Source organism: Herpailurus yagouaroundi, unplaced genomic scaffold (assembly GCF_014898765.1).
Source record: "Herpailurus yagouaroundi ecotype Mexico unplaced genomic scaffold, PumYag 196, whole genome shotgun sequence".
Taxonomy (NCBI): domain Eukaryota; kingdom Metazoa; phylum Chordata; class Mammalia; order Carnivora; family Felidae; genus Herpailurus; species Herpailurus yagouaroundi.
Genome location: NW_024412427.1, coordinates 35,940,914 through 35,964,825, shown reverse-complemented (window position 1 = coordinate 35,964,825; position 23,912 = coordinate 35,940,914). Strand labels below are relative to the sequence as shown.

General features: G+C 38.4%; 1 protein-coding gene across 13 annotated transcripts in view; it reads right to left on the bottom strand.

The window, feature by feature from the left end:
• SYNDIG1 (synapse differentiation inducing 1) overlaps positions 1–23,912 on the bottom strand; it is a 185,395-nt gene that overhangs the window by 104,547 nt on the left and 56,936 nt on the right. Inside the window, exon 1 of one of the 13 annotated variants that reach the window (XM_040447888.1) lies at positions 16,943–17,029. The exons of the other annotated variants lie outside the window; for them this stretch is intronic. The gene's annotated coding sequence lies outside the window, so the exon portion shown is untranslated. Of the gene's footprint in view, positions 1–16,942; positions 17,030–23,912 lie in introns of those variants that run through there. 13 annotated transcript variants of the gene reach the window in all.

Sequence of the window (23,912 nt, the reverse complement as noted above, 5' to 3'; positions counted from 1 at the left end):
ATATACCACATCTTCTTTATCCATTCATCCATCGATGGACATTTGGGTGCTTTCCATACTTTGGCTATTGTTGATAGTACTGCTATAAATATGGGGGTGCATGGGTCCCTTCGAAACAGCATACCTGTATCCCTTGGATAAATGCCTAATAATGCAATTGCTGGGTCATAGGATAGTTCTATTTTTAGTTTTTTGAGGAACCTCCATACTGTTTTCCAGAGTGGCTACACCAGCTTGCATTCCCACCAACAATGCAAAAGAGATCCTCTTTCTCTGCATCCTCACCAACATCTGTTGTTGCCTGAGTTGTTAATGTTACTCATTCTGACAGGGGTAAGGTGGTATCTCATTGTGGTTTTGATTTGTAGTTCCCTGATGACGAGTGATGTGGAACATTTTTTCATGTGTCAGTTGGCCATCTGGATGTCTTCTTTGGAGAAGTGTCTATTCATGTCTTTTGCCCATTTTTTCACTGGATTATTTGGTTTTGGGTGTTGAGTTTGATAAGTTCTTTATAGATTTTGGATACTAACCCTTTATCTGATAAGTCATTTGCAAATATCTTCTCCCATTCTGTCGGTTGCCTTTTACTTTTGTTGATTATTTCCTTCGTTGTGCAGAAGCTTTTTATTTTGATCAGGTCCCAGTAGTTCATTTTTGCTTTTGTTTCTCTTGCCACTGGAGACATGTTGAGTAAGAAGTTGCTGTGGCCAAGATCAAAGAGATTTTTGCCTGCTTTCTCCTCAAGGATTTTGATGGCTTCCTGTCTTCCATTGATGTCTTTCATCCATTTTGAGTTTATTTTTGTGTATGGTGTAAGAAAGTGGTCCAGGTTCATTCTTCTGCATGTCGCTGTCCACTTTTCCCAGCACCATTTGCTGAAGAGGCTGTCTTTATTCCATTGGATATTCTTTCCTGCTTTATCAAAGATTAGTTGGCCATACGTTTGTGGGTCTATTTCTGGGTTGTCTAGTCTGTCCATTGATTTGAGTGTCTGTTCTTGTGCCAGTACCAATACTGTCTTAGTGATTAAAGCTTTGTAGTATAGCTTGATGTCTGGAATTGTGATGCCTCCTGCTTTGGTTTTCTTTTTCAAGATCGTTTTGGCTATTCAAGGTCTTTTCTGATTCGATACAAATTTTAGGATTATTTGTTCTAGCTCTGTGAAGAATGCTGGAGTTATTTTGATAGGGATTGCATTCAATATGTAGATTGCCTTGGAAAGTATCTACATTTTAACAATATTTGTTCTTCCTATCCAGGAGCATGGAATCTTTTTTCCATTTTTTTTTTTTTTTTGTCTTCTTCAATTTCTTTCATAAGCTTTCTATAGTTTTCAGCATACAGATTTTTCACCTCTTTGGTTAGATTTATTCCTAGGTATTTTATGGTTTTTGGTGCAACTGTAAATGGGATCAATTCCTTGAATTCTCTTTCTGTCACTTCATCGTTGGTGTATAGGAATGCAACCGATTTCTGTGCGTTGATTTTATTTATGGCAACTTTGCTGAATTAATGAATCAATTCTAGCAGTTTGTTTTGGTGGAATCTTTTGGGTTTTCCATATAGAGTATCATGTCATCTGCGAAGAGTGGAAGTTTGACCTCCTCCTGGCTGATTTGGATGCCTTTTGTTTCTTTGTGTTGTCTGATTGCAGAGGCTAAGACTTCCAATACTACGTTGAATAACAGTGGCGATAGTGGACACCCCTGTCTTATTCCTGACCTTAGGGGGAAAGCTCTCAGTTTTTCCCCATTGAGGATGATATTAGCATTGGGGCATTCATATATGACTTTTATGATCTCAGTGTATGCTCCTTCCATCCCTACTTTCTTGAGGGTTTTTATCAAGAAAGGATTCTGTATTTTGTCAAATGCTTTCTCTGCATCTATTGAGAGGATCATATGGTACTTGTCCTTTCTTTTATTGATGTGAGGAATCACGTTAATTGTTTTGTGGATATTGAACCAGTCCTGCATCCCAGGTATAAATCCCACTTGGCTGTGGTGAATAATTTTTTTAAAGTATTGTTGGATCTGGTTGGCTAATACCTTGTTGAGGATTTTTGCATCAATGTTCATCAAGGAAATTGGTATATAGTTCTCTTTTGTAGTGGGTCTTTGTCTGGTTTTGGAATCAAGATAATGCTGGATACATAGAAAGAGTTTGGAAGTTTTCCTTCCATTTCTATTTTTTGGAACAGTTTCAAGAGAATAGGTGTTAACTCTTCCTTAAATGCTTGGTAGAATTCCCCTGGAAAACCATCTGGCCCTGGACTCTTGTTTTTTGGCAGATTTTTGATTACTAATTCGATTTCCTTACTGGGTATGGGTCTGTTCAAATTTTCTATTTCTTCCTGTTTCCGTTTTGGTAGTGTATATGTTTCTAGGAATTTTTCCATTTCTTCCAGTTTGCCCATTTTATTGGCATATAATTGCTTATAATATTCTCTTATTATTGTTTTTATTTCAGCTGTGTTCGTTGTGATCTCTCCTCTTTCATTCTTGATTTTATTTATTTGGGTCCTTTCCTTTTTCTTTTTGATCAAACTGGCTATGGTTTATCAATTTTGTCAATTCTTTCAAAGAACAAGCGTCTGGTTTCATTAATCTGTTCCACTGTTTTTTGTTGTTGTTGTTGTTGTTGTTGTTTTGATAGCATTAATTTATGTTCTAATTTTATTATTTCCTGTCTTCTGCTGTTTTCGGGTTTTATTTGTTGTTCTTTTTCCAGCTCCTTAAGGCGTAAGGTTAGGTTGTGTATCTGAGATCTTTCCTTCTTTAGGCAGGCCTGGATTGCTATATACTGTCCTCTTATGACCACCTTTGCTGCATCCTAGAGGTTTTGGGTTGTGGTGTTATCATTTTCATTGGCTTCCATATACTTTTTAATTCCCTCTTTAACTTCTTGCTTAGTCCATTCATTCTTTAGTATGATGTTCTTCAATCTCCAAGTATTTGTTACCTTTCCAAATGTTTTCTTGTGGTTGATTTTGAGTTTCATAGCGTTGTGGTCTGAAAATATGCATGGTATGATCTCGATCTTTTTGTACTTACTTAGGGCTTATTTGTGTCCCAGTATATGATTTATTCTGGAGAATGTTCCATGTGCACTGGAGAAGAATGTATATTCTGCTGCTTTAGGATGAAATGTTCTGAATATATCTGTTAAGTCCATCTGGTCCAGTGTGTCATTCAAAGCCATTGTTTCCTTGTTGATTTTTTGATTAGATGCTCTGTCCGTCACTGTTAGTGCGGTGTTGAAGTCTCCTACTATTATGGTATTACTATCAATGAGTTTCTTTATGTTTGTGATTAATTGATTTATATATTTGGGTGTTTCCACATTTAGCACATAAATGTTTACAATTGTTAGGTCTTCTTGGTGGATAGATCCCTTGATTATGATATAATGCCCTTCTGAATCTCTTGATCCAGTCTTTATTTTGAACTCTAGATTGTCTGATATAAGTATGGCTAATCTGGCTTTCTTTTGTTGGCCATTAGCATGATAGATGGTTCTCCATGCCCTTATTTTTAATCTGAAGGTGTCTTTAGGTCTAAAGTGGGTCTCTTGTAAATAGCATATAGATGGATCTTGTTTTCTTATCCATTCTGTTACCCTATGTCTTTTGATTGGATCATTGAGTCCATTGACCTTTAGAGTGAGTACTGAAAAATATGAATTTATTGCCATCATGATCCTTTCTAATCTTTGTTGCTATATATATATATATATATATATATATATATATATATATATTTCTCCCATTTTTCTCCCAAGAATCCCCCTTAAAATTTTTTGCCAGGCTGGTTTAGTGGTCACAAATTCCTTTAATTTTTGTTTTTCTGGGAAACTTTTTATATCTCCTTCTATTTTGAATGACAGCCTTGCTGGATAAAGAATTCTTGGCTGCATATTTTCCTAGTTGAGCACACTGAATATATCCTGCCACTCCTTTCTGGCCTGCCAAGTTTCTGTGGATAGGTCTGCTGCAAACCTGATCTGTCTCCCCTTGTAGGTAAGGGACTTTATTTCCCCCGTGCTGCTTTCATGATTCTCTCGTCTGAGTATTTTGTTAATTTGACTATGATATGCCTTGTTGATGGTTGTTTTTGTTTTGTTTTGTTTTGTTTTAATCTAATGGGGGTTCCCTGTGCTTCCTGGATTTTGATGTCTGTGCCTTTCCCCAGGTTAGGAAAGTTTTCCCTATGATTTGCTCACATAACCCTTCTAACCCTATTTCTCTCTCTTCCTCTTCAGGGATCCCTATGATTCTGATGTTGTTCCTTTTTAATGAGTCACTGATTTCTCTAATTCTTAAATAGTGATCTTTTGCCTTAATCCCCCTCTTTTTTTCTGCTTCATTATTCTCTATAAGTTTGTCCTCTATATCACTGATTCTCTGTTTTGCCTCATCCATCCTTGCCGCCACTGCATCCATCTGTGATTGCAGCTCAGTTATAGCATTTTTAATTTCATTCTATTTTTTACTTCTTTTATCTCTGTTGAAAAGGATTCTAGTCTATTTTTGACTCCAGCTAGTATTCTTATTATCATGATTCTAAATTCTGGCTCAGACATCTTGCTTGTATCTGTGTTGGTTAAATCCCTGGCTGTCGTTTCTTCGTGCTCTTTCTTTTGGGGTGAATTCCCTTGTTTTGTCATTTTGAAGGGAGAAAAGGAATTTTTGAGGTAGAAAAATTAAAGTTAATAAATTAAAATTAAAAATTTGAAAAAGCACACACACACACAAATCTAATAAATGACACTAGATCCTAGGTGTGTTTTCGTCTGGGTGTTGAAAGTCGTTTGGCAGATTAGAGAAAAAAAAGGGGGAAAAAAAAGGAAATCGTTTGAGAATTTGAAAAAATGAATACACTGAAGTAGACTACAATGACATGATGTGCATAAAATAGAATTTGAAAAATCTTACACAAAGGTAAAGAATATAGTAGGAAAAAAATTAAAGAAAAATATTTGTAATAATAATGATTTTTTTCTCTTTCTGTATTCAACAAAAAGAAACAAAAAAGAGAAAAAAGAGAAAAAAAGAAATCATTTGCAAATTTGAAAAAGTGAATACACTGTAGTAGACTAAAATAAAATGATGGAAGTAAAATAGAATTTGAAAAAAATTTACATAAAAGCAAAAAATATAGTAAAAAATTAAAGAGCAATATTTTTAATAGAAATTTAAAGTAAAAGTAAAGTTTTTCACTTTCTCTATTCAAGAAAAAGAAAAGAAACAAAAAAGAGAAAAAAGAAAAAGAAAAAAGAAAACAAGGAAATCATTTGAAAATTTGAAAAGGTGAATACACTGAAGTAAACTAAAATAGAATGATGGAAGTAAGATAGGATTTGAAAAAAAATTACACAAAAGTAAAAAGTAGAGTAAAAAAATAAAGAAAAACATTTTTAATAAAAATTAAAAATAAAAATGAATTTTTTCTCTTTCTGCTGGACTCTGTGGTTCAGGTTGTGCAGATTGTTGTGTTAATCCTCCAATAAGTTTTCTAGGTGTGTAGGATGGTTTAGTGTTGGTCTGGCTATATTTCATGGATGTGAGACACACAAAAAACTTCCATGCTATTCCACCATCTTGACTTCTCCTCAACATTTTATTTTTAAGTAATCTCTACACCCAACATGGGGCTTGAATTTACAACCTTGAGATCAAGAGTCACATGCTCTACCCATTGAGCCAGCCAGGTGCCCCAAGAAGTTTTATTTCTTTCCCTGAAGTAGATTTTTTCAACTTTGGGCATCATAAGTTATTATTAAATTTGAATAAAAAAGGCCAAAATTAGTGGAATTTTACTTTTGTTACTGCAGCATCCGTCAATATTGTATTTCACATAATAATTCCTAATAGCTTATTTCCTCTGTTACTTCTACCACCTCCTATCTGATAACAGCTTTCCCCCAGCCAGAGTTTAGCACCTCAGAAATAAAACAGAAAGAAAATGCTGCTACATTTAAGGATAGAAAATGCTATCCTTACAACACATACATATATATATATATACACATATATACGTATATATATATATATATACACACACACGTATATGTATATATATATACACAAATATATGTATATGTGTGTGTGTATATATATACACACGTATACATATGTGTGTATATATATATACACACACACATATATATGCACTATAATTGGTTATATTGTATAACAAATAATATTTTGCTTATTTTGTATTTTTTTCTCAGTTCATGATATTCAGTACCAGTGGTTGCCTCTCACTTGATCCTTTGCTTAAACAGACTTTGCTATGTCTCAGATGCTGCCTCCTATTGATAAAACTCTTTTTGGACTGCATTAATGGCCAAGCTCCCAATTTTGTTCTCTGGGTGAAGTCTTGGAAGTTGTTTCTGTGAGTCTAGCAGAGAAAGCAGAGAAAGCTACTAGAAGGGCATCATGTCACTCATGCTACACCTGCTGCTTTTACAGCTGCTGGCAGGTGAAAGGGGGAGGGGCCCCCATGTCTCTGCCTATAATCCCCAGTTATTCATTCTTCCCTGGTTCTTACTCTCTGTACCACTGCTCAAAGAATCCTCCTACCCACAAGTTTAATGAATATCAGGCAGATAAGAAAACAACAATTGGGAAGGAGAAAAGACAAACAGAAAGTAGTTATGCAACATCCATACAAACTTCGTATCATATAGAAACAGGTTTTCCTTACTTTGAGTAAGTCATGATATAAAAAGCACTATACTAAGAACCAGGAAAAAAGGGATTAGCTCCAGCTTTGCTACTAAATGTTTACATAACCTTGGGCAAGTTGCTTATGAGAGTGGAATTATTAATTAAGCAGTTAAGCAAGAGAAACTTTAAGGTAGGTGCTTTTCAGCTCCATGATATGTACCTCTTGGCCCATGAGTCTTGGGTTTCATGGGATTAGATACAGCTTTTCCAAAAGGTGGTGAAAAATCTCACATTGATCATAATATGCTAGGTTTAATTTCAATAAAATATATATTTATCAATGGTTTATTATTGTAAGACACTATGTTAGGTGCTTGCTGGAAATAAAAAGATGCATTTCTAATATTAAAGGCCAAATCAATGAGAAGGAACGCAATTACATAAGTCACTGTAATAGCAGTTGGACAATAAACATACCAGAAAGTCATGGTCATGTGAAACCAGAATCTGATATTTCAAAATGAGCTAAAGGCAATTGAGAAAAGATATAAATTATGAGAGAAAAACATATATCAGAATTGGCGAACAAATCAGAAGCAATGTAATTTGTGAATAGAAAGAGATGTGAACAGAACTTAGAAAAATTAAAAATAAAGTAATTTCAGAAATCAAGGCTAAAGCAGAAGGGAGACATGAGTGAATAAGCACAGTGGGTCACACCTTAAAGGAAAGAGAATATGGAAAATTAAAAAAATGTGTTAAATTTAAAAAGCATGAATACTTTAGTTTATATAAAATTCAAGAGCAGACAGTTTTGTATTACAGAAGAAAAGGCAAGGTTGCCTGGCTCAGGGTGGGAAGAGCTCTGCATGGACAGGGCATGGGGGACATGCCCAGGTGATGCACACACACTCCGTCTTGGGGGAGCAGAGGTTGCACAGACATATGCATTTTCCAGAGCTGATCAAACTGTAACACAAAAGACCTGCATTGCACTGTGTGCATTTGAAGTGCTGAAAACATTTTGAAAGAAAGTAACAAATATAGAATAAGGAAAGCACCATATGTATATAAAGGGAGACCTTAGAGTAGAAAATAATGGATAAAAGCAAATACTATAAAACTATGATTTAAGAAAATTTTCCTGTAATTAATGTTGAAAGGGTACACTAAGTACCTGGGAAAACTGACCCAGAATGACCAACTCCAATATAAATTATAGTAAATCTACTAAAATTTAAAGGAAAACAAATATAAAAACACCTTTGGTTATCCAGAAATTAAAAAAACAGAACAGCCTGAGCCACTAAAAAAGATAAGAAAACCAGATTATCATTAGACTTGTCAACAAAAATGCTTAATAACAGAAGCCAGTGGAGTGAAGTACTGGATACTCAATGTACTAAAACGTGCATCAAGGATTTTATATCTAGCCAAACTGACCTCCAGGTTTAAAGGCTGTAGGTAAGCTAACAAAGAACCACAGAAATGTTCACACAAGATCTTCCTGTGGAATCTAAATGAATATAAGCTACAATCAAAATGACCAGCAGATGTTACATAAGGGCTAGTAGCTATTGATGGCTGTGAGCAGGACAAAAATAAGGACAATGGGACATTACATGCTTTCTGTTGGAAATGCATGCCATCACCCATTATAAAGGAAATTTCCAACTTTTAATGTTTGTGAGCCCTGCTCCTGGGCTCCCGGGGAAGCTATAATTTAACATTTACCAAGGGCAAAATGACTTGGCAAAACCTCAAAGCATGTGCTCTATTTCTGCCTCCAGAACACATTGTACATCTGCTTTGTTACAAAAAAAGTAAAATAAATAAATAACCAAAAGGAGTATTCCAAGCATAAATATAAAACACACACACTCACATATCCTCCCTAGTTCCCATAAGATTAGAGTTCTACACCCTTACACATTCTAAACACATAAGGTAAAGTCTATACTTTTCTGGAATGTCCTTTGTCATGATGATTTGTAACTCTTTATGTAAAAACATGTATAACCCTGCACCAACCATTCTTTCCCCAGATCACTCTCTTCTTTATGAAGATTGTATATCCCTGGCAGCTGTCCTCACTTGGACTCAAATAAAACTCTTTTCCTTTCTCTTTAAAATGTTTTAAAAGCTTTGTTCATTTTGGGTCAACACCCACAAAAGTCTTCTTGCCAAAACAAAGCAAAATGAAACAAAACATAGCCTTATTTTCATCAAATCTCTGTACCTAACTACCAATTATAGGAAATTCAGAGGTTAGGGGAACATGCCAAATGACATCATAGCTGTATGCAATCAGTAAAATCCAGAATGTGGACAATCTACAGGAAGAATGACCAGAAAATTTAAGAATTAAGAAACAGAGAGAGAGAGCGAGAGAGCACACACATGCAATGAATAAAGAAAGATTCTATGTACTAAAGAGACTCAGAAGATATAGCAACTAGTTGAATATATTAATCTTATTTGGATCTAATCAAACAAATGAACTGACATGTTTTTATATGTACATATGTATGTACATGTATATGTATACACATATGTATACACAGAAACATTCATACACATATTTATATACAACATCTCTACATTTATGCATATATTCACAAATATGTTGAGACTTTGGAGAAATGAGAGCATTAGCTAGGTAGTTGATGACACTGAGGAGTTCTTGTAATTTTTTTTAGGTATTTTTAATTTTTGAAGGTATATGATGAGGATTAAAAAGAGCTACCTAAAAAAAAGAGCTACCAACTTCTAGAGATTCATACTGAAATATTTACAGATTTAATAAAGGATGTGATGGCTGGGATTTGTTTAAAAACCATCTGTTTTGGGAAGAGGAGTGGGTGGAGTACAGAGAAAACAAGTTGGCCATGGGTTGATAATCAGTGAAGTTGGTTGGTGTGAACATGGGGTCCGTTGTCTACTTCTCTCCACTTTCATCTGGGTTTGAAATTTTCTATAACAAAAAGTTTTGTTTTGTTTTGTTTTGTTTTGTTTTCTTTAAATCAACAGGTGAAGATATAAGAAAGATGTTCTAGGTAGAGTGAAGTGCATGAGGCAAAGTGGCAGGGACATGTACGGGTGGTGTTGGGGCAATTCTGGCAGAGTAGGGCCAGGAGATAAGTTAAAGGGGGCAGAGGCTTTATTACAAGGATCTTGAATGCTAATGTACAGAAAAACTTTACTTTGACAATCAATGGGCATTGTGGAAGAAAGGCCCTTGAGTGGAATATGACAATTTCAGAGGCAGGTGGGTCTGCGGACAGCATGGGGTGTGGGTGGAGGAGAAAACACTGCCAACACTGGGGGCCTGGTTATGATGCACAGAGCACTGTGTGCACGTTCAGCCAGCCTCAGTGCAGTGGGGAGGGACCAAAGCCCTGCAGGAACCTTTAGGGTGGCATGAGCCATGAGAGCACTATGATTCCTGAGTTTTGCGTATTCCATCTCTGACAAACCGATCATAAAGAGGTCACATGAGTAGTGACATCAGTGGCCAGAGCATTCTCAACCAGCAGTTCCTGTGCTGCTGTCACAGCAGATGATGGAGGCCTTCCTGAGGAGCACAGGTACTTAGAGACCCTGCTAGAAAGCATGTGCTCCTCACAGTGAGTACTTCCTATTTAACTGTGGGGGTCTGTGTGGGGGTGTCTGGAAGGTAGGGGTGACAAACACAGGTGACCTGTGTCCCTCTCACTTACTCATCATAAGTACAACCATTCTTCCAGCTGTGGGTAGTCTTTCACTTTTCATAAGACTGTGTTTAGGTAGGATTGTGGATGACAAATGGGGTTTCTAACACTGAGATGGCCTGAGACTGACTCCCAGAAGCAGGGGGAGAGCTCTGGGCTAGGGACACAGTGCTCAGAGCACAGCCCCCATGACCCAGGAACACTGAGATGGGGCCCCCAGGGCCCTGAGAGATAGGGCAGCTGGAAACCTCACTTGCTCAGGGGTCTCTGAGGATCACAAGCTGAGTACTAAGTGCAGCTCATTCACTGGTTTGGAGGCAGAGTGGGGCTCAGCCGGGAGGAGATGAAGGCAACAACAGCTGGCCTCAACATCTATTGCTCCTCAGGTCCAAGAGACAGGATTTACCCAAAACCATTTCTGAATAATTCATGGAAAAAGAGCTGTGAACAGCCTCCCAGACAGAGAATCCACCCAGGAAGAGAAACAGCTAAAGCAGGTAATAATGAGGAAGGTGGGGGCACAAAAGTTGGGAGCAGGGCTCAGGATAGAGTTCTTGGTCCTCCTACTCTTTGTGTGTGTGTGTGTGTGTGTGTGTGTGTGTGTGTGTGTGTGAGTTGGTGTTTCATTCTTGGTGCTTCTGTTGACAACAAACTAAATTTCAAAATCACTTTTCATACAGGTCATCCCTTCAGAAGCCATTCTCAACTGTTACTACACCCCTGTGTCCCCTGCAATCACCAGTTCTGTTATCCCTGACACATCCCTCAGATTCAGGCCACCCAGAGAGCCCTCTTCAGCTGGTGGTCAGATCAAAGGTCTCCACGTCACTGCCCCTGGCCCCCAGACCTGGCAGGGTGCACCGCCATCCAGCTTGGGGGCAGCCGCTGGCCCCTGACACCTGCTGCCTCTGCCCATGCTGAATTGTTTCCACGTTGCCAGTTCTAATTTTTCAAAAGACATGGTAAATAGAAATGTTTATGAAAAATCTCCCAAAATTATTCACATTGTTGCATTTTTGTAGCAAAACTATGAATGGTGCTCTCTGAGTGGACAGATACTGTTGCTCACCAAGTCCCTCCCCAGGGTCATTGGTGTCAGGGCCAGGATTACACTGGGGCTCGTGATTATATCTCTCTGGAGAGGGTCATGTAGGCCCACTGTCCACACTGCAGACTTCAGGTTGGACTACAAGGCCTGATGCCCCATGTCTCATTTTCCTGAAGACAAATTTATGCTCTGAGCTGGTGTCTGCATGTGCTGAGCCCACTGCATCTATCTCATTCTCCTGTCCCTCCTCTCTTGTCCCTGGCTTTCTGCTCACTCCAGAAGCAGTCTTTGCTACACATCACCTCCCCCACGGAGCAATGTCTAGGTCAGACGTCTGTGACAACACCTGCCATGCTCCCTCTGGGATTCACGTGGGACAGGGCTTTGCCTCAACTGGTTTGCAAGTTCCTCCAGGTCAGGAACCAGTTCTACCATCCTTGCAACTCAGAAGATGCGTCCTGGATCATCCATCGAGTCCACGAGGGCTTGATGAATAGCTAATGATGTTTTGCTACTATAGGCTACAAATGAACCCTCAAATACATGTGACAAGAACTGCACTGATGAAAATAAAACATTCTTTTTTTATCAATTAAGGGAAATTATCTGTTTAGCCATTAGCCTAGAGAGGTGGGTCATTTAAAAGCTCACCTGTGTTAGATTCAGTTATTGAATGCTATGACTTTTTTTTGATTCACAAATAATCTTTTTACTTAGGAAGAAGCTATTCCAGCCAGAAATTCTATATCATATAGGGAGAGAGCATATTTCCATATATGTGGTGATGAGGGTTGGACTTTCAACAAGCAATTTCCCAGTACTTCCTTTGGCACAAATAGCAAGCACTTTGTTCTCATCTAGAAAGTTTGTGCACATGAGCCAGTGGTAAATCAGCAAACTACTATGATCCTGCTCCCAAACAGGTAATTATTCCCATCCCATCATTATTTTAATTAAAGAGAATGATGTCTACAGATAATAGAAGCACTTTTTCCGCATGAGTCTGGATCCTGAAGGCTTTCTAACCTGGACCAGCAAATGTTCCCCACCCCAAGTGACAGTGATCTCTCAGTGCAACTGAAATTCACCCTGGGGTTGGAGAATCAGGCTCCAGGGGGACAAAAGCCAGATCTCCAGAGCAGAGGTAGCCTCAGCCCCTAATGCAACATCACCTGAAAAGTTTCAAAACTTCCTCCCCCAAAACCAGAAAGGAAGGAAAACGGTATGTATCCAGCACTAGCACATGGTATGCACGTACCAGGGACTTCCATGCATCCACCTGACAGACATTTTGTGGGCACCGGAGAAAAACTGTCTTTGAATAAGCACTAAAGTATACCCAGTACTCTAGACAAGGAGAAGCCTTCCTTTTGTGAATACACAGGAAACTGGGTGCAATAACCTGGCCAGGGGATTGGGAAAGAGCCTCCTGTGGAGGTGTCATTAAAGATAAGACCTAAAGGGTGAGGAGGATTTCAGGGTCAAGATGGGAGGAAAGTGTTTCTAGCTGTCAAATGCTTTAGGGCTCTGAGGCAGGGAACAAGCAGCACAAAGGGCAGTGTAGCTGGATGGAGCAGAGGTCTGGGAGAGACAAGAGGGTGGGAATGGTGGCAGGAGCACTGGAACCTGTCCTAACAATCTCAAGCATCCAGTGAGGAGCAGCAGGATGGAAAGGAGGAGCCTTAATATGTGTATCTGAGAGGGCTGGAGGCAGGAATCCTGACTGAGGTGTTTGTGGCTAGACTTCGAGAAGGCCCATGAATGGAGAGATGTGTGCAGTCCAGGAGGCAAGTAGGAGGCAGATTCAATAGGCCTGGGTGCTCTCTTGAATATGTATAATGAGGCAGAGGAGTGGAGAATGTGCAGATGAAGCACCCCTCCTTCTGACCTAGGCCCCTGGTGGACGAGATATCACCAAAGTAGGAAACAATGGGTAAGGGATGGATTTGGAAAAGTTGAGGGATGATGATGATGAGTTCACATATACCACGTGAGCTAAATCCATGGGTGCCCCTGCTCCTACCCCTGCCCTGAGTCCCACCATTCCAGGAACTGACCATGCTATCTTGGCTGTCACAGGCCAGGTCAGAGGGGTTAAGGCCCCTGGTGCAGCTTCCATTAATGAGAGATGGGAAGTTGATGGATGAATGCCCTGCCTCTTTGTCCCTTAGTGGGACAGTCTGAGGCAGGTGTTCTGCATACTCTATTAAGGCCCCAGAAGGACTGCCCCCTCAATTTCGCAGAGATTATTTTACTGGGCAACATGACATTTGTTGGCACCTTCCCTAACCATCTCGTTTCCCTTCTCTGGTACTGGTGCTCTTGAATTCTTGTCTTGGGACCTGCTTCTTGGAAAAGGAACCCAAGGCATCAGACTAATATCCCACAAGCCTGTGAGGTGCTAGCACCATTTCTATAGAGAAAAGGGAACCAAGTAAACCAGCTTATATGTCTACAAGCTCACAACACTATGATATTATTGAATGACTGAACTCGGTTCTCTTGTCAGAACTTAGAGAAGAGGTACCTATTTGCCTTAACATACCCAAACAGAAGCCATCTAAAGAGATGGAAACCCTCCTAGGCCAGCCACAGCAAAGGATAACATACTGGCTTAGATGAACATTTTATTGATAAATACTGTTTATTTATTTTTAATTTTATTTTTTTAAGTTTATTCTTTTTTTTTTTTTTTTGAGAGAGAGAGAGCACACAAGCAAGGCAGGGACAGAGAGAGAGAGGGAGAGAGAGAATCCAAGCAGGCTCCACGCTGTTAGTACAAGTCCAACATGAGGCTCAATTCTATGAAGAATGAAATCACGATCTCAGCAGAAATCAAGAGTTGGATGCTTAATCAACTGAGCCACCCAGACACCCCGGATTAACACATTTTAAAACAAAAATTAAAAACAAGCCTATGAGACTGTTAATTCTCTTTGAAAATTCATAAGCTGCCTTATTCCAGGGACAGGGTGTGTGGGGTCATACAAGCTTCATGCCCTTGGTCCCCAAGAGAGTGATTCCTCACTCCTAATTGATAAATTGGCAATGTGGGTCCATAGAGCAGTCTCAGGTAGGATAATATAAGCCTGCCCTCTAAAAGATGGATTCTCTCACAATGAGTTGGGGATCAGGTTTTCTGGCCTCTAATGCACAGGTTAAGACTGATTCACCAACTCTTCACCAAGAAAAATAAAGCCCCCAGCGGCCTCAGCAATTCCGGGGTCATGTCTCTGGTGGTGTCTTTCAAATTCTACAAGATCCTAAATCCTAACAGTGAATGATCTAAATACATACAGAGAGGATACTCCAGTGAGACAAAGGAATAGGTAGGATTTGAACCCAGGTATATCTGTGTCCAGGTGGAGTCATAGTGATGCATCACCTGAGAAGCTGGGAAGCATGTCAGACTGTGGGCCTGCATCATCAGCTCTCACATCTGAAGAATATGCAATATTTCAGGAAGATCCTGGTTCTGTTGCTCTTTTTTGTTTTCATTAGTAGTTTCATTCATTTAAAAAATAATTATTCAGATATATTGCACACTATAAAATTCACTACCTTTTAAAGTGCATAATTCTGTGGCTTGTAGTATATTCACAGAGTTGTGCAAGCCTCACTGTTATCTGATTCCAGAATATTTTCATCATTTCATATCCATTAGGCAGTCCCTCCCCTCCCCCATTCCTCCCTTCCCCGGCCCCTGGCAGCCACTAATCTACATTCTGTCTCTATGGATTTGATTATTCTGGACATTTTACATAAATGGAATCATGCAATATGTGGTATTTGTGTCTGCCTTCTTCCACTTAGCATAATGCTTTCAATGTTGCTGTATGTATCAGCACTTCACTCCTTTTATGCCTGAATAATAATCCATTTTAGGGATATACTGCATTTTATTTATTGCTTTCATTGGGGTATGGTTGTTACCACTGAGCTCCTATGTGCTACTGGGCTAACTCTTATTGCATCTCTCTTATTGAATGGTTGATAAAATAGTGCATTATTTTTCTGGCAAATATATAGTGAGAATGAAATTGTCTTAAGAACAAAACAAAACAAAACAAAACAAAACAAAACAAAACAAAACAAAAACCTTCAGTCTGCCCCTCTGCAGGAAAAGGCATTTCATGTATGGCTGGGAACACAGAGTGACAGGTGCCATAGATGTTTGGTAAGTAGATATGGAGTCTCTCAAACACTAGCTGGACCAGAGAAGTCCCACTGACAGGCAGGCCATGTGACCTGCTAATGGAGAAAACACTGCAGGCTGAGTCTGCCTCCTCCCTGTGAAATGGAATACTCAGATACCCAAACACAGCAGATGCTTAGGTATATCAGAGTTTCAAGTCAGAATAAGGCAGCCCATGCTGCAGCCAAAGCCTCCCTATTCCTCACTAAGAACAGGATCTGAGCAATTTTATGTTCTGTCTGCTTCTAGCCCCTACAACATACACCCTTTTTAAAGAATTCTAGCATGCTCCACCAGGAATTACGTACTATCAATACAGCAGAATTACACATGGACCTATCCGTGGAGAAATTGGGATTGTCTCTAATGTTTAATAGATGCTTTGCTCTGAGGAAATAACTAGAAAAAATCAAATATAAATTTTGGGAACCAGTGTTGTAAGTATAGTGATTTCCAAACAAAGGCATCAACACAGAAGCAGAGACAAACGGAAGTACTCTGTCTCGTATTTTTCTTTTTTCTGAGTCTGTGAACAATTCTATATGTTTAATGATTCTGTCTCCTGCCCCACCCCACCTCCACACACACCCCTCCCACAGGAAGATTGAACCATCTGCACTGTGGGCTTAGGATATGTTTAGTGTGGAGTAGAAGGAGTTTTACAAAGCAGTATCTAATATCTGTACTTCTGTGGCTGATTAAGAACCTTTATATGCCAAGGATTTTGTGTAGTAACAGTTACATTTAACACATAAAACAACCTTTAGAGCAGCATCTCCAAGTAAAAACGGAACAGAGCAAACTATGCAACTGATGTGGAAAATTAACTAATTAGCAGATTAGTTTAGCCAGAACGCTTGGGATGTGTGACAGGCATGGATTGCTCCTAACACTTTTAATCCCTTCTCATACAGCTCAATTAAGGAAACCATTAGGGCACCAGGTGCTGGGTCTTCCCTAAACCCCAGCACTGTTAGAAGCCTTTTGTGTAAACAGAAATACTTCCCTCCTGCTAAGCAAATGATGTATGTGTTTCCGCCAGTGCCCAAGTGTTGAGAGAAAAGAGCTGCTTGCAAATCCTCATTAAAACAATTAAAGTTTGCCTTTGGCAGAAACTCATAGAAAAGCCTGTGATTTGGCGGTGGAGACAGTTAATGAAGCATTCAGAACCAGATCAGTTATTGTTATTTAACATTTAAATGGAACATTACAATTGCAAAATGCTGCATCATCGAACTTATCACTTTTGGTGACCTGGGACTTCCTGTGCACAAAGCCAATCCAAACTTCTGGTGAGCAAGGCTTTGTTACCATACCTCTGGGAAAGGATCCGCAGGAATTTTAAATCTTATTCATTAATGGTCAGAGAAGTGCAGAGGAAATGCTGTGGTACTGGAAATAAGAAAAACCTGTGTATTAGGGCCACTGCTGCCTATAAAATTCTGCCAACTTGCTTTAGTTTTGTGAAATTCCATCTCAGTTTTAAGAAAGATGTGGGAAGTGACTTCTTCACCAACAGAACCTACATACCCACTTCTACCAATTCCACCACTTTAGGAACATCCTCATCCTACAATCACTACCAGTACCTTCACTTTACCACTACCACCATCACCACCACCACCATCATCTTCATGACCACCCATCATCATCACCACCACCACCACCACCACCACCACAATCTGCATACCACTTCCATCACCACTACCTTCAGCACCATCATCAATACTACCATCATCTCCATCACCACCATCACCACCTCTACCTTCACCACCTTCTTCACTACTACCTTCACAACCTTTATCACTACCACTGTCATCACGGCCACCATTACCACCACCATCATCATCATTCTCAACACTATACTACCACCAGGAACTGGCAAACTAGCCCACAGGACAAATCCAGCTTGTTTGTATTGCCCAAAAGCTAAGAATGATTTTTGTAAATTTTCAAGTGGCTGAAAAGAAGTATTTTCCAACACACATGAAAACTATAAAATATTCAAATGTCATTGTCCATAAATCAATTTTTATTGAATCACATCCAAATTCATTCATTCATATGTGCCTATGGCTATTCTGCACTAAAAAGGCAGAGTTGAGTAGTTGTGCAGAGGCCATATGGCTTGTAAAGCCTGAAATATTTATTATCTGGCTTTTCACAGAAAAAGTTTACTAATTCCATAACCCCTCCAATATCACCATCACCACCACCCACAATCAGTACCATCATGCCACCATCATTAACACCACCACTATCATCAACACAAATAATGCCACCTCTACCATTACCATCAACAGCAGTGACACCCCCACCTCCAACTCAAATACCACTCTATGGTTTGGAGATATACAGTCTGCCCATGTGATCAATGAATTCAATGAGAAGACTGAATGTGGACACAGACTCAAGCAAGAATTCTTCCTCCCCATCAGTGAGTGACAGAGACAGAAAGCCTTGAAGGTATTCTTGTCTCTAAAATTCTTGTGGGTAACCCGATGCTTCTAGAGGGTGCTAGGATGACTTTATCTCTGAGAATTTCTAACCACAAGTCTGCACTCACACTCAGATTTCCCACTCTCAATGTGCCTTGAAAAATGCAATTGAACTCTTATTTTGGAGAGTTTGGGGCTGAAACCTCACACCTGGATTCTTGGCAGAGGCAAATGCAAATCCTTTCTGGAAGAATGTGTTAAAGACAGGCTTCAGAAGATGTCGATAGACAATGTTAAAAGAAACCTCAGTTTGAAATTAAACACATAAGGAAATAAGTCACAATTAGTAAGGGTGAGCAAAATTACCCAAATTAGGTCTCAATGACTGCAGCTATTGATATTATCAGATAAAGGTTATAAAATAAATGTGCTTAATATGTTTAAAAATGAAGGACTTACAACTTTAGAAACAAAAAAATACATTTGTCAAATTAAAACCTTAATGGGCAGAGTGTCAGTTTTAGCATTAAAGATGACTAGAGGCTCTGAGGGCTTCTCTTACTACAAAATAAGACCCTGGATTAGAATATACTTTGAGATACTGTTCGTTGTGAAGGAAGACATCAAAATTGCCACCATCCTATAAAACATTTCTAGAAGGGGCAGAATTACATTGATTTACAATGCCAACGGTAACTGATAGTAAATTATACAGGCTTGGTAGAGAAACAAGATGAAGAAGTTGAGACTGAACCCTCATTCTCAGCTACGATTCTTCATAAAAGTTCTCAAATTTAACCATGCCTTAGAATCGCCTGGAGGGCTTGTTAAGTATAGATTTCTAGGCTCCACCAACAGTTTCTTATTCACTGTGGAAGGGTATCAAAAATTTTTCATAGCTAAGCAGTTCCTGGGTGATGCTGATGATGCTGATCCAAAGATCACGCTCTGAGAGCTGCCATTCTGTAGGTTCTGACATAGTTTCAAGTAAGTGATGAGCCCTGGCTACCAGCAGATACAGATTCAAACCTCTGTGGTGAAAAGATCCCCATATTTAACCACATAATCGAATCACGCAATGAGCTGACAATTAAAGATCAGCATGCACAAAAGACTGCATGCATGTCACTGTGAGTGAGAATCAGTAGGTAAAAAATAGCTTTGGGCAATCAAAGATTTTAGGTAATGAAATCATAAGAATATAGAACAATTATTTATAAAGTATTTATGGAAATATAGAAGAGATAGAAATATAAAAATGATTTATAAAATATTTACAGAAACAGATAAATAGAAATATTTAAAAATGAGCAAGTAGCAAGAGACTATAAGTAGAAAAATGAAAATGGATTGAACTTCAAAAACTGAAAAAAAATTCAATTGAAATAAAAATATAAAAGAAGAACTAAAATTTATAGAGCAAAAAGACACAGATGGAGGGAAAAAAAGATAATCTAGAAGGTGGACTCAAGAAAAATATAGGGATACCTCAGAGATATCGTGGGTTTGTTCCAGACCACTGCAAGAAAGTGAATGTGCAATAAAGTGAGTCAAGTGAATATTTTTGTTTCCCAGTGCATACAAAAGTTATGTTTACACTATACTGTAGTCTATTAAGTGTGCAACAGCATTATGTTTAAGCAAACAACAATGTACATACCTTAATTAAACAATAATTTATTGATAAAAAATGCTAACCATAATCTGTGCTTTCAGTGAGTTTTAATCATTTTGCTAGTAGAGGGTTTTGCTTCAATGCTGATGGCTGCTGACTGAACAGGGTGGTGGGTGTTGAAAGCTACGATGGCTGCGGCAATTTCTTAAAATAAGACAACAGTGAAGTTTGTCACATTGATTGACTCTTCTATGAATGATTTCTCTGTAACAGATGATGCTATTTGATAGCATTTTACACACAGAACTTCTAACAACTGGAATCAATCCTCTCAAACCCTGCTGCTGCTTTATCAACTAAGTTTATGTAATATTCTAAATCCTCTGTTGTCATTTCAAAAGTCTTCACAGCTTCTACACCAGGAGTAGTATCCACCTCAAGGTATAACTTTCTTTGTTTATTCAAAAGAAGCAACTCCTTATCTGTGAAAGTTTACCATGAGATTGTAGCAATTCAGTCTCATCTTCAGGCTTCCACTTCTCTCACTGTTTCCTCCACATCTGCAGTCACCTCCTCTGTTAAAAGTCCTGAACCCCTCAAAGTCATCCATGAGAGTTGAAATCAACTTCTAACTCCCAATAATGTTGATATTTTGACCTCTTTCCATGAATCTCACAAATGTTTTTAGTGGCATCTATAGTGATCAAGTCTTTCCAGAAGGTTTGCTATTTACTTTGCCCAGATCCATCAGAGGAATCACCTTCTATGGCAGCTATAGCCTACTGAAATATTTCTTAAATAATAAAACTTAAAAGTTGAAATTACTTCTTGATCCATGGATGTTGGGTGAGCATGCACAAAAACATCAATCTTGTTGTATATCTCCATCAGAGGTCTTGGGTGGTCAGGTGCACTGCCAGTGAGCAATAGTATTTTGAGAGGAATCTTTTTTTCTGAGCAGTAGTTCTCAACAGTGTGTTTAAAATAAACCATGTTGTGAAAGATGTGCTGTTATCCAGGCTTTCTTGTTTCATTTAGATAGAACAAGCAGATTTAGCATAAATCTTAAGGGCCCTAGAGGTTTGGAATGCTAAATGAGCATTGGTTTAAACTTACGTCCCCAGTTGCATTAATAAAGTCAGCCTGACCTTTGAAGCTTTGAAGCCCAGGCATTGACTTCTCCTCTCTAGCTATGAAAATTCTAGATGTCATCTTCTTCCAATAAAATACTATTTTTATCTATATTAAAATATATTGTTATTGGAGCCATCTTCATTAATTATCTTCATTACATCTTCTGGAGAACTTGCTGCAGCTTCTATAGCAATGCTTGCTGCTTCACCTTGCACTTTTACGTTATGGAGACAACTCTTTCTTTAAACCTTATGAACCAACCCCTGTGAACTACAAACTTTTCTTTTGCAGCTTCCTCACCTCTCCCAACTTTCACAGAATTTACTTTGCTTTGCTCTGAATTAGGCTTTGGCTCAAGGGAAGATATAATAAAGAAAAAGTTTGAAATATTGTAAGAATTACCAAAATGTGACACAGAGACACAAAATGAGAAAATGGTGTTGGAAAAATGTGCCAATAGACTTTCTTGACAGAGAGTTGGCACAAGCCATCAATCTGTAAAAAAAATGCAGTACCTATGAAGAACAAGAAAATAAGGTATTCTTGTATTCAGAATGTATCATTAGCAGAAAAAAAAATAGAAAAATTGAATTGGTAGTTAAAAGAATGGAGTTTGGAATAAGAAGATTTAACCTACTTCTCGGAGGAGTTCCAGAAAAAGAGAAGAATCTTGGGGAAAAGAGAAGTAATGTTTGAAGGAATGTCACCTATGATATTTTCAGAACTGATAGGTAACAAAAATTTACTGATAAACACCACATCGACATGCTGTCATTAAATTGATGCACACAGAATTGAAAGGCAATCCTAAATGTGGTGAAAGGTAAAGGGAAGATAATTTACACAGCAATAAAGATGAAAATGGTGACAGACATGGACGATCATTGAAGCCAGAGGACAATGGACTAACATCTTCACTATATTGAGATAAATCACCTGTTGACTTTGAAGAGTGTACAACAAAACTATCTTTCACAAAGTGAAATAAGACATTTAAAGATCAATAAAAAAACTGAGACTTAAACCAAAGGAATTTTAATATCTTTTTAAAAATGTTTACTTATTTATTTTTGAGAGAGAAAGAAAGATAGAGAGAGAGCACAAGCAAGGGAGGAGCAGAGAGAGAGAGGGAAACACAAAATCTGAAGCAGACTCCAAGGCTCAGAGCTGTCAGCACAGAGCCTGACACAGGGCTTGAACCCATGAGCCATTAGATCATGACCTGAGCTGAAGTCGGATGCTTAACCGACTGAGTAACCTTTCCTAGTAGTAGTAGTAATACTTTCCTAGTTGGGACCAAAGAAGAATTAAAACAAAATGAAAACTTATTTAGAAATGAATCATACTGAACAACTACACATCAAAACTATATACAATGAAGTATTACTCAGCCACCAAAAAAAAACAAAAAGGAAAAAAAGAAATCTTGCCATTTGAAATGATATGGATGGAGCTAGAATGTATTATGCTAAGCATAATAAGTCAATCAAAGAAAGACAAATATCCTATTATTTCATTCATATGTGGAATTTAAGAAGCAAAACAGATGAACATATGGGAAGAGGGGGGAAAAGAATAAAGGGAAACAAACCGCATGAGACTCTAAATGATAGAGAACTGAGGGTTGATGGAGGGAGGTGGGTGGGGGATGGGCTAGATGGGTGATGGGTAGTAAGGATGGGAACTTGTGAGGAGCACTGGGTGTTGTGTAGAAGTGAGGAGTCACTGAATTCTACTCCTGAAACCAACATTGCACTGTATGTTAACTACAATATTTTTTAAATAATAAAAATTAAAAAAAAGAAAACCAAACCAAACCACACAAAATACGGGTCAAAACCAAGGGATGCAGCTGAAGCAATACAAGAGAGAAACATAGAGGCTTAAATTCATTTATCAGGGAAATAAAGGCCAAAAAGTAAGGGGTTGACATCTAAATAAATACATTAGCTAAAGTAATAGTAAAAGGAAGTAATATATGTGACAGGTGGTAATAAAGCTAAGAGCAGAAACTAGTGAAATAGAAAGCAAAGATACAACATGGAGAAACAACAAAGCCAGAAGTTTGCTCTCTAAAAGCAAGGCTCTAATAAGACTAACCAGAGAGACAGAGAATACATCCATAATGGGGCCCTGCTTCTGATGCAAGAGGAAGCACTGAGCACACATTATTTTTCTTCTGTCTCTTGAAGAAGACCTCATTAAAATGTTTGCAAAAGAATAAAAAAAAAAGATTTTAATAGAAGTGAAAGTAGTAACAAATACTTAACAAAATAAAGACTTAAAAAGCCACAGTAGATGAGGAGTGGTTCAAATTGCTGAAGGAAAGTCAGTGGAAGCTGCAGCCAGGACTTGGTGGGGGAGGTAGATAGTGGCCAAGGGGACAGAGGCATACAGGCTGACATTGAACTTTCCACTACAACAACACATGTTGGAACAACAACCAGCAAATGCCTTGAGAGCTGGAAGAAAAAAAAAACCTTTTTTCCTTTTTTTGGTTAACATTTTTAATTAAAAAACTTTTTTATTTGAGTATAGTTGACACACAATGTTACATTAATTTCTGCATGATCTCTCTTACATGTGAAATATAAACAAGTTGAACTCATAAAAGCAGAGAGTAGAATGATGGTTGTCAAGGATGGAAGGTGTGGGGGAAATGGGGAGATGTTGGTTAAAGGTTGCAAAGTTTCAGTTTAGAGCATGAGTAGGTTTTGGAGATCTAAATACAGGGTGGTGATGACAGCTAATGATACTGTATTGTACTTTTTGGAAATTTTCTAAGAAGATAAATCTTAAATCTTCCCAGCATATGTGCGCATAAGTGTGCACATGCACACACCATACAAAGGTAACCCAGTAGAGGTGGTGGGTAAGTCATTTAGCTGGACTGTGGTGATCCTTCCACAATGTATGAACATGCAGGCAGAAAACACTTTTTAATTTATGCACCCAACCAAACAATCATTCAAGTGTGAGCAAAAGCAAAAAAAGGAAATCAAACAACAACAACAAATATTTTCAGCACTCATAAAATTTTTCTCACATATACTCTCCCTAATTAAGTAACTTACAAATTCACTCTAGGGAAAAACAAAT